Source organism: Hemitrygon akajei, unplaced genomic scaffold, assembly GCF_048418815.1.
Source record: "Hemitrygon akajei unplaced genomic scaffold, sHemAka1.3 Scf000178, whole genome shotgun sequence".
NCBI classification, from domain to species: Eukaryota; Metazoa; Chordata; class Chondrichthyes; order Myliobatiformes; family Dasyatidae; genus Hemitrygon; species Hemitrygon akajei.
In genome coordinates, this window is record NW_027332064.1 from 158,050 (window position 1) to 169,837 (window position 11,788).

The following is an 11,788-nucleotide window of genomic DNA, read 5'->3' on the forward strand; positions in this document are numbered from 1 at the left end:
GTCTTGTCATGTGCCTGCAGGTACTCCGTAATCTCATCCCTAACATCGATTCCGACAACTTCCCAACCACTGATAACTGGCTAACAGGCCTTCTTAAATAGTGAAATAACGTTTGCAATTTTCCTGTCATCTGGTACGCCAGAATCTATGGATTCTTGAAAGATTATTGTTAATGCCTCCACAATCTGTAGCATTAAAAATGTGGGGGTATAGCTCAGTGGTAGAGCATTTGACTGCAGATCAAGAGGTCCCTGGTTCAAATCCAGGTGCACCCTTCAAAAATAAAAAAATGTGACCACAGCGATGATATAGAATGTAACTTCATTTATTGAAGTTTAATTGCGCTAAGTGTGAGGTGCTAAATTTTGCTAGGACTGATCAAAATAGGCCACACATGGTAAATGCTAGGACACTGAGGAATGCAGTAGAACAAAGTGATCTAGGAATAATGATGCATAGTTCCCTGAAGGTGGAATCTCATGTGGATAGGTTAGTGAAGAAAGCATTTGGTATGCTGGCCTTTATAAATTAGAGAATTGAGCATATTGAGAATTGGGATGTAATGTTAAAATTGTACAAGACATTGGTAAGGTTAAATTTGGAGTATTGTGTACAGTTCTGGTCAATAGGAAAGATGTCAACAAAATAGAGAGCGTACAGAGGGGATTTACTAGAATGTTACCTGGGTTTCAGCGCCTATGTTACCGAGAAAGGTTGAACAAGTTAGGTCTTTATTTGTTGGAGCGCAGAAGGTTGAGGGAGGCCTTGATAGAGGTATTTAAAATTATGAGGGGGATAGATAGAGTTGACGAGGATGGGCTTTTTCCATTGAGATTAGGGGAGATTCAACCAAGAGGACATGAGTTGAGAGTTAAGGGAAAAAGTTTAGGGGTAACACGAGGGGGATCTTCTTTACTCAAAGAGTGACAACTGTGCAGATCGTGCTTCCAGTAGAAGTAGGAGACGCAGGTTCGATATTGTCATTTGGTTATTCTCTCCCGCTACTTTCGTCGGAACCCGAGGGTGCATTCCATCAGGTCCAGGAGCAGGTAGCTTCCTGAGCACCTTCTCAGTCGTAATTTTTCCTGCACAAACTTCACTTCCCTGGCGCTCCTGAATGTCCGGTATACTGCAGACGTCTTCCACTGTGAACACTGATGCAAAATACGCATTCAGTTCCTCTGTCATCTCTGCATCTCTGATTGCAGTATCTCCCGCGTCATTTTCTATTAATCCTATATCTACCCTCGACTCTCTTTTACCCTTAATGTACTTAAAACAGTTATTAGTATCTTCATTGATATTAGTCACCAGCTTCCTCTTGTAATTCATCGTTTCCTTCCAAATGACCTTCTTTGCTTACTTCCGCAGGTTCTTAAAAGCTCCCCAATGTTTTATCTTTCCACTAGCTGTGGTTTCCTTTTACGCCCCCTCTTTTACTTTTACTTCGGCTCTGACTTCACTTGTCAGCCACGGTAGTGTCCTTCCTCCCTTTGAAAATGTATCATTATTTTTATTTCCTGCAAATGTCCCTTTCCCGTCAACTTCGGCCAGTTTCCCTCCCATGCCGTTGTAATTTCCTTTCTTCCACTGACATACCGACACATTGGATTTTATTTTTCCCTCTCAAATATCAATATGAACTTGATAATAATGTGATCTCTGTTCCCTCAGGGTCCTTTAACCTTTAGCTCTCTTACCAGCTCCGATCATTGCACAACACCCAAACCAGCACATCCGATCCGCTAGTGGACTGAACAACAAGCAGTTGTTAAAAGCCATCCCTTAAACATTCTGCAAATTCTCTCTCTTGTGGTCCAGTAGTGACGTGCCTTTCCCAATCCGCTTTCATGTTAATATTTCCAATGATTATCATGACATTGCCTTTCTGACACGCATCTATAGAGCCACAGCACCCCCTCTGCGTACTAACATATCTTTCCGATATACCGTATATCCTTGGACGTTCAGCTCCCAATGGCAGCCATCCCTTAGCCAATTTCAGAGATAGCCACAACGTCATGTTTGCCAATCTGCAGCTGAATTTTCAGATCGTCCATTTTATTCCTTATGCTGCGCGCACTCATCCTACTTAACGTCGAACTGTTCAAGCATATCAGCCTGTTCTAGTTTGCTCACATTTGTCAAGGTCTTTCTGAATCGTGAATACTGAGAGAAAGTATTCATTAAGGACCTTTCCTACCTCTCCGAAATCAGGCCCATATTTTCTCTGTTATTCCTGATCGGTCCTGTCGTGACACACGTAATCCTTCAGTTCCCACATACGTGGAAAACGCCTTGAGTATTTAATCTCCCTCCTAGCGATATTTTAACCCTTTCTGATCGTAGATTCCTTGCTCTCTCACTGTAGGAACGCGTTGCCCAGCTAATCTGTGCCTCCGGCTCTCCACACTCACCCGACCAAGCACTGCCGCTTTCTGAGATCGGTTCTCTGCTGACCAAAACAATCCCGTCAATAAAGGGACGGTGGTTGCACTGAGGAACTCTCCCCTCATCTCTCTCTGTTTCACCTTTCAGTAACGAGGTCTGGTCCGCTGCCACTGGCGAAATGGATTGCCCACTCATGTGAGGACGAGCCCTGGATCGCCCGCCTTGCTTCGTATCAATTACCGCTTTCGGCACGCTCTCCACTAACAACGTGTTCCCATACCGCTATTCAGTAATCACAGCAATGGCCTGTTCACCCAGCCTGACCTCGGCATCCGGTAACCAACACGTGACGGATCATCACCCACTCTCACAGTAACCGCAATGTGGCGAGATTAGGAGCCCAGTTCTCCGACCTCCGTCCACCATGGTCCTCCACTGACACAGGGACATCGGCCCGCGTTGATAAGGGAAGCAGCCCTGAGAAATCTGTGCCCATGTCGGGAACAGACAGATGTGTCCTGCCCCGGGGTCTTTTGCATCCCTGGTGCAAGTGTGAGATCCGGAACACATAATAAACCCCGGGCCATGCAGGTTGACGCGTAGGGTTTTGAGGGATGTTTGTGTCTCCTCGGGGATCTCAACTGGGGAAGATGAAGGCCACAGGTCACTTCTGTCTCACCGCCCGGGTTGCCGGCGCTGGAGCGGTGCACACACTGGGCAGAACGGGCAGCGGGTGTGCGATGTGATCTGCCGCTGTCTCGATGTAACTACAATAATTCTCCTGTGCTCTGTTTATGGGAAAGGGTTACAGTTTTCCGGTGTTCACATTCTCTGGTATCGGTACTGACTATACACTATCCCGCTGATCGCTGCCCCGCCGTAGTACAACCGTTACTCCATCCAACTGCATGACTCAATAAAACTGACGCTGTTTGCATTAAACTGGTCTCCGTCTCTTGACAGAAACTCGCTGTCTTCGGTACCGGCGAGCCTTTCGGTACCGGCGACTGTCTGTGAAGCCCCACCGAGCGCATAGAGTAGCCTGCTCTCAGAGCAGACATTGCAGTGGCCTGAAACAGCCCATCCCGTTTCCCTCCCAATGCCTAGCCACTCTGAGGCAGCTTCCAGCTGCTGGTGAAGCCGCTTGGGGAGTGGGAGTGTGGGAATGCACAGACACACCGACGCAGATAATGTCACCAGTGGGATTTCTCTCAAGGGCCCGATGGGCTAAACAAACTCCCCTCATGACGATATCACCTGCCGTAGAAGTACTCTGGTCTGAAGCGATGGTTGAGCTGGGCAGAGTTTAGGTGAATATTAGCCGGTTGACAGACAGGGTCTCGCCCATTCCGGGGCAGATGGACTTCCCAGGCTCCTCCCTCTCCAGTCCCAGGGCTATAAATCACCACGGGGTCAGTCACCGAACCCGTCTCACTAGGGATGGAGGACGGGGCCGGTGGGTGTGTGGGACTCAGGGTCATTAATCGTCACTGTGGAGAGAGGAGCATTCAGTGCGGGACAAGGAGAAGAAGGCTGAGTGTGAGGGCGGGAGGCGGAGATAAATGGCTGCTCGGGGAGAGAAAAGGGTTGGGACCAAAGTAAGGGTGAATGCTCGGAAATGTGATTAGTAAAGATTGTGTGATGAAGGGGTGATAGAGGTGACTATGGAGTGATTGCGGAGTATGGGGGGGCGTTTTGAGTGACGGTTAGCGAGCGTCTAGGGAGGAAGTGGCGTGTGGTTGTCGGTGGGAAGTGGGGGGATGGAGGTGGCAATGGAAGTGATGGCGTTCGGAGAGACCAATAACGAAAGGTCGGGGGAGAACGGTGTGGGGTTGATGATGGGTAGGGGAGGGGAGCTAGAGGTGAATATTGCGAACAGTGACATGTGGCTGAAGGTGGGGAGATCAGAATCAGAACTTTGAATCAGAATCATTGACCGTGGCAATGAGAAGAGGGTATGTTCAGGATTGAATATCCTTAATGATGGAGGTCCCGTTTCTAATCATCTATTTTCGAAGATGCATTCGATGCAGGAGAGGCTGTTTCCCGTGATGCACTCGGCTGAGATGTCTGCAGCTTTTTTAAAAATTATTTTCTGTGGAAGTGATGGAAGTTCGGGCGGGTGATCATTAAAGGTTCAGGGCGGAGTTGCGGATTTGGGAGATTGACCGCCCGTTAGCACAGTGAGGGACACGGAAGTAAGACATAGACTGTGACCCTCAGTCCACCGATATCCCTGCCCGGCCTGTTCTGACAGAGCTCACAGTAGATCTCAGCAGAGGATGCCACTCCAAGCAGCCCCACCATTCTCTGCGACGATGGGTATTCAAACCTGAGCAAAGCTCCTCGTCTGCAGGGCCCCGTTGGCATCAGTTCCCCGTTTTTTTTTCAAATATTCATCCGTCTGTAACTTAATTATACCCTCTGGACCGTCCCCCACCCACCACGTCCACTAGTTCAGGCGTCAGAATATTCTCCGGATAAGACAATAATATATAAGAACAGAATTAAGACAATTAACCCAGACAATCTGCTCCAGTTTTTAATCATGGCTGAATTGTTTTCCCTCTCAGCCCCTGTCTCCTTCCTTTTCCCGATCCGTATCCCTTCAAGCCTTGACTCAGGAACGATCTATTAACCTCTGCCTTAAATATATCCAATTAGCTGCCGGCAATAAAATCCACAGTTTCATCATGCTCTGGCAAAATAAATTCCTTTTCGTCTCCTTCCCTCTATTTTGAGGCTGTCGTCTCCCAAGAAGTGGTCCCACTGACCGGTAATCTGAATCCGTGCGCCCTGCAGAAGTTCCTCAGCCACGTATTTACATGGCAAATTATCCTCTTCTGATCCTCTGTACGGTGCATGGAGTTTTCCAGAGGTAACTACCGTTGATGCCTTGTTCTGTCTTTATTTTTTATTTAGCACCCTACAATCTCTCTTCAGGGCCTCCTTACTTTGATGATAGTTGTTGACATGAAGCAAGATATCTGACTGCCTACACCTCCACGTCAATGCCATAGACCCAACGGGAGTAAACTTGACCTTTGCACCTGGGAGGGAACACACCATCCGAGTGTTTCTATGCTCCCACGGAATCTCGACTCTGCTGCTCTGGCGTTTCAATCTCCTTTCAACACCGCAGTCCTCTTCACCACTCTTCCTAAAAATAAATGAGGTAAATGAGTGTTCACGGAGAGAACGGGTCAAGTAAGGGTGAAAGCTCGGAAACTTGTTCAGTAAAATCGGAGAGGTGGGAGTTTGGAGGTGACTATGGTGGTGATTGGGGTCACAGGCGTTTGAAAAGACCGATCTGCGGGGGTCCAGGGAAGAGGCGGTGTGTGGTTTCCGGTGGAAGGAGGCCTTGGAGCTGACGGTGGTGGTGATCGCTGGTGGTGGGCTGTGTGCGTGTGGCTGACGGTTGGTAGGGGGTGTGGTGGGGATTATGAAGGTGATTATGCGGGTTGGTGTGGTTCGTAGAGATCGGTCAGAGAGGATCAAGGGAGGGAGTGAAGTGTGGATGACGGTGGGAAGATCAGAATCAGAACCAGGTTTAATATCACCGGCTCATGTTGGACAATCTGTTGTTTTACGACAGCAAGTTATTAAAATACATAGTTAGGTCTGAATATATAATAAGTATTTCAATTAAATATTTAGTTCTTATAAAGATGATAAATAGTGAGGTAATGTGTATGGGTTAATAGTCCACTCAGAAATTTGATGTTGGAGGGAAATAAACTGAGCCCGAAACTTGGAATGTGGGTCTCCAGGCTCCGTTTACTCCACCTTGACTGCAGCATCCAAAGTAGAAAATCCTTCATGGTGGATGCCGCCTTTCTGATCATCGCGTTTGGCAGATGCCTTCTGTGCTGGAGATGCTGGTGGCGTTATGGAGTTGGCTGAGATTTCTGCAGTTGTTAAGTCTTCCCCGAGGAAGTGATGGAAATTCGGCAGTGTGATCATTCATTGGGCAGGGACGGTTTTTGAGGTTTTGGGAGATTCATTGCTCATCCTGCCCATTAATGCAGTGAGGAACGAGGAGTAGACCGGCAGCTTGTGATCCCCAGTACCCTGACACTGAGTCCCTGCACGGTTCTCCCAAAGCTTGCAGTAGATCACAGCAGAGGATGCCACTCGAACCCTGAACGCTGCCCTGGATAATCAAACCTGATCAACGCTCCTTGTGTATTCCTGGACCCCACTGGCATCAGTTCCCCATCATTTAAATATTCAGCTGTCTCCACTTTAACTCTTCCCCATAGACCGTTCCGATTACCACCACCTCCACTAGCTCGGGAGTTAGAAGATTCCGCAGATAAGACCATAAGATAGAGAAGCAGAACTAAGCCAATTGACTCAGCGTGTCTGTTTCTCCTTTTCATCATGGCTAATTCATGTTCCCTCTCAGCCGCAGTCTCATGTCTTCCCCAGTTTCCCTTCACGTCCTACAATCTATCAAAGTCAGACTTAAATATACTAAATTAACTGGCCTCCATTGTTGATTATGACAATGTATTACACAATTTCACCAAGTTCTGGCTAAAACGAAACTCTTCTCCTCTCCATCCCTCTATTCTCCGGCTGTCTCCTCCCAAGAAGAGATCTCACTGCCCTATAAATCTGAAACCCTGTCTCCTGCAGCAGTACCGCAGCCACACATTCATCTGTCAAATTATCCTTTTCTTATGCTGTCTGCAGTGTGGCACCGTAATGGCTCCAAAGATGACTACCATGGATGTCCTGTTCTACCGCTTTCATACAAACACATCTATAAAACATAGAAACATAGACCTACAGCACAATCCAGACCCGTCGACACACAAAGTGCTGCCGAACATGCTCCTACCTTAGAAATTACTAGGCTTAAACATAGCCATCTATTATTCCTAAGCTCTATGTACCTATCCAAAAGTCTCTTAAAAGACCCTATTATATCCGCCTCCACCACCGTTGTCGGAAGCCCATTCCACGCACTCACACACTCTGAATAGAAAAAAACAACTTAACTCTGACATCTCCTCTGTACCTACTCCGCAGGACTTTAAAACTTTGTCCTCTTCTGGCAACCTCCAGCCCTGGGGAGAAAAAAAATCAAAAGCAAGCCTCTGACTATCCAGACGATCAATGTCTCGAGCAACCCAAATTCATCCAGCAACCTAAAATCTCTCCTCAGTACCTCTTTATCTTTTAAATCAATGTCATTCGTACTGATAGGTACGAAGACATCCGGCTGCCGACGCTTCCACTTCAGAACTCCATGGACCCGATCTGAGACAGCTCTGATCCGGGCAACTGAGACGCAACAGACCATCCGGGAGTCTCTATCGCGCCTGCAGAATCTCCAATCTGCTCCCCGGACGTTTTAATTTCCTCTCAACCCTGTAGTCCCCTACAACACTCTTCGTGCCTAAGCGGCAGCACTAGATTCAGTACCAGAAACCCGGTCTCTGCGACCCACGTTCCTCCCTTGTAGGCAGTCATCAACGGTATCCACAGTGTATTATCACAGAGGGGAACGGGCACAGATTACTCCGCTGTTGCTCCCATTTCCTTTCATTCTACTGACAATATTGTCATTCTACTAACAATAAGTCTGACAATAATTCAGGGAAGCTACAGCTAGTTGCTTTTGATGGTAATGTGGTTATCTGTGAGACCATATCTGACGCACGGAACAAAACACTACCACCGGAGACATTCTCTCCGCACTATTGTGCTTACATGGACGAGGCATGAAGAATTATGAAGAAAAATAGAAACGCACCTGATAATTAGCTCACCTAATTGCCGAATAGGGAGCAAGAAGACAGCCGAATTGTAAATCTTTATGTCATTCATTTCTGACGTTTCTTGAGCTTCAACACAGGATTCAACGGGAATCTCACCGCATTCTTTAGTTCCTCCCGGAATTTGCTTTGGGTCAGGACGTAAATGCACGTATTAGAACAGGAGCTGAGAATCTGCAGCATTCAGGATGTCGTTTCTGTGATGTAACGGGGATCAGTAACAGAATAAGCAAAACTCTTTGAAATCATTTGAAAGATATAAAATATCACTTGTGTTACCCACAACATTATGAAAATACCGGTAATGCTGAAGAGCAAAACGATGGATTTTCGTCGGTTCTCCATCTCCCGGTCCTTCTCATTCTCTGCACTCTTTTGTCCCCGGAGCCCCCTGCGGGCTCGACTGGCCACTAGAATTCGTCTGACACTCAAAATGTTGAACAACTAAATCAAAAAGAATGGGACATAAGGTGTACAAATGCGGTGAAATATCGCAAATGCAGCCCATGAGAGAGGGATTTTGTAGCTCGGTGTAAGAACACAATACCAGGGAACACCATTATTTATTACCTTATGCTCTGATGCAAAGACCCAGGGGACATTCTACAATCAGGTCAGCACACTCACTGTCCCGATGACCACAGCGGCCGTTCTCTCGGTGCAATATTTTGTTTCCAGCTTCTCACAGCAAATAGCCACAAATCGATCGACGGTGAAAGCGACAGTCAGCCAGACAGAAGTCGCAGTTCTCGCAAAAATCAACCCGAAATGGAGTTTACCCACGGGACTGATGATCAGGAATGATTGGGGAAAATAATACCAAGCAGTCCACCTCAGCAGCGGATCGGAAATAACGACCAGGATATCGGCCAGGGCCATTCCCACCAGGTAGCGAGTGACACATTTGGAGAGACCGCACTTTCCCCGATACAGGCTTGCAATCGTCATCAAGTTCGCTGGAACAGAGGCAGAGAAAAGCAAGAACAGAAAATACAGAGCAGAAACTAATTCAGCAGTTTGAGGGGATCCTGCAATATTTCCAGTTCATTGTCGCATTTAGTGAAATTGCCAAGAGAGAGCGCATGTCTTCCAGAGACAGAAGAGGATTTTACACTGTAGAATGAAGTCTATACCAATTCCGAAATCTGAAGTGACAGAGGAAAACTAAAGCCCGGTTTTCAACCTCCTCAAAGTCATTTTTTTTTTACAGCTGCCTTCGCGTCACGTTGGATGAAATTAGTAAATCCGGACGCTGATGGCGGGATTCATAACTGCCATGGCGCCCCTTGTCAGCGGCAGAACAGGCGGCGTGCAGAACAATGGCGAGAAATGTTCCAGCCGGAACAGAATATTTGGAAAAACATTTAAATTGTCTCTTCTCAGAAACACACAGACACACACACACACACACACACACACACACACACACACACACACACACACACACACACACACACACACACACACACACACACACACACACACAGAGATAGGAAAGAGAGAACAAGGTCGGGTGACAACGGTCAAATGACGATGTTACTGTTGCACAAACTGAAGAAAATGTACAGAAATGGGAGGTCCAAGGCAACACACAGTGAGAAAAGGAACATCTCTGCTGAGAATTGTGTGTGTGATGTTGCTGATGTAAAAGCTGCCTGAGGTCAGACGAAAGTTGTGAAGAAAAATTTCAGGCTGTCAAGTAATGGGCAGTCTGGTTAAATAATTCATCCTGTACCTGTCTGTCTTTTCTACAGTGTGAGAACGTAAGGTTCATACACTTTTACAAACTTCGTCCATAAATCTGGCACTGAATCATCATTTGTGATTATCTTCATGTTTTCTTCAATTTACATTTTACAAAACTATATTAATCAGTACACCCATGCACACACCCCAAACATGTTATCCCCAAGTGCGTGAGCATCCCATATCCACGTTTTTGTGGGTGTATCTGGGTGTTCAGGCGGATTTGGCGTGATCTTGATATGTCTGCGGATGTGGCGGTCTCCTCATGGATTTTGAGATGCCTGGGGTTTTTGTTGCCAAGGCAGCCATCTCGTGTTTGAAACCATCCTGTGCCTGGATCGTCCAATGTGTGGGTTGAGGTGTAGATGCATTTTGGGGTGCGCTCTTATTTAGAGATCGGTGAAGATTTGGGGGTTCACACGGGTTTCCGTGATCTGTGCATATTTAGGTGTGTACTCTTGAGTATGGGAGTACACAGGGGTTTGTGGTGAGAAGCAAATTTCAGTGTGTCTGTCAATCTGTAAACATTTTTCGGGCATTTGTGAGGATTTTTTAATGTCGAGACAGCCATTTTCTGAACTGGTTGAAATGATTCCTGCTCTGAAATAATCCATGATGCATTTGGAGGTGACAGCGTGTTTTCGGTGCGCATTGATTTGGGGATTGCGCAGATTTATAGGGATGTTTTCGGAATTCTGAGATCTCACAGAGTTTTGGTGTCTGCGGATTTGGAGTTGTGACTTGTCTAAATTTTGCATCATTTTCAGATACTTCCATAATAGATTTAGGACGTTACCTACAAATTTGCGAAGCACAATAATTTACGAAGCCATCATGTGCACTACTCGGAATGATTATTTTCTGGGATTATGTAAAACGCATTTGAGGTTCCCGGCGGGTTTGATGCACACGTGGATTTTCGATGTGCTCTTTTTGAACGATCTGTGCGTATTTAGGTGCACATGAGTTTGAGATGCGAACTCAATTGGAAGTTGCGCAGACTGAAGGGTTTCTTCTCCGATAAAGGGATGCAACACGATTGGGGGTTTGTACATCTACACTCCATCCGCCGAACAGGCGGTATCTCCAAGTGGTCACCCATTTTAATTCCACTTCCCATTCCTATTGTGATATGTCCATTCATGAGTTCCCCCACTGTCACGATAAGGCAACACTTAGGTGCGAGGAACAACAGCTTATAATCCGTTTGTTTAGCTTCCAACCTGATGGCATGAACATTGCTTTGTCAAACCTCTCCTTCACCATTTTTCAACCCTTTGTCACTCTCACTTAATATCTCCTTGCCCGCCAAAGCCTCCCTATGGTCCTGCTCCCCTCGCCCCATTTTTTTTCTTTCCTCCATAGCCTTCTGTCTCTTTCAGCAATCAACTTCCTAGCACTTTGGGTCATCCATCCACCTCCACGTTTCACCTGTCGTCTGGGGTTTCTCTTTCCCCTCACACTATCTTTCAAATCTACTCCTCTGCTTTTTTTTCCCTCCAGTCCTGCTGAAGGTCTTCGGCCCGAAACGTCGACTGTGTTACATTCCATAGATGCTGCCTGGCCTGAGAAGTTTCTCCAGCATTTAGACTAATCCCGCCCACCACCCGACCTCCGTGTTGTTAGGTATTCAGTTATATGGGGCAGTAATGTACAGCATACACGACTGCATATACTGGTGCCTTCGATCCAGCAAATCGCACTCAGCCGACTCAAGGAGTTAAGTAAATCTCCAGTTGAATTCCATGGACAGGGGAGGAAGTTAAAATATGGGTGTCTTACGAATGCATTCCTGTGAATGACCGGGACACGCTGTTACATTATCACACCGGTCCGTGTAAAGGCTCCAGGGACAACAACATTAT

General features: G+C 46.7%; 1 non-coding gene across 1 annotated transcript; it reads left to right on the forward strand.

Annotated features, from left to right (window-relative positions):
- The first annotated feature begins 203 nt into the window (after positions 1-203).
- Positions 204-275, forward strand: trnac-gca (transfer RNA cysteine (anticodon GCA)). Its single transcript has one exon. It is a non-coding gene; the product is annotated as a tRNA-Cys (tRNA).
- The last annotated feature ends 11,513 nt before the right edge of the window (positions 276-11,788 follow it).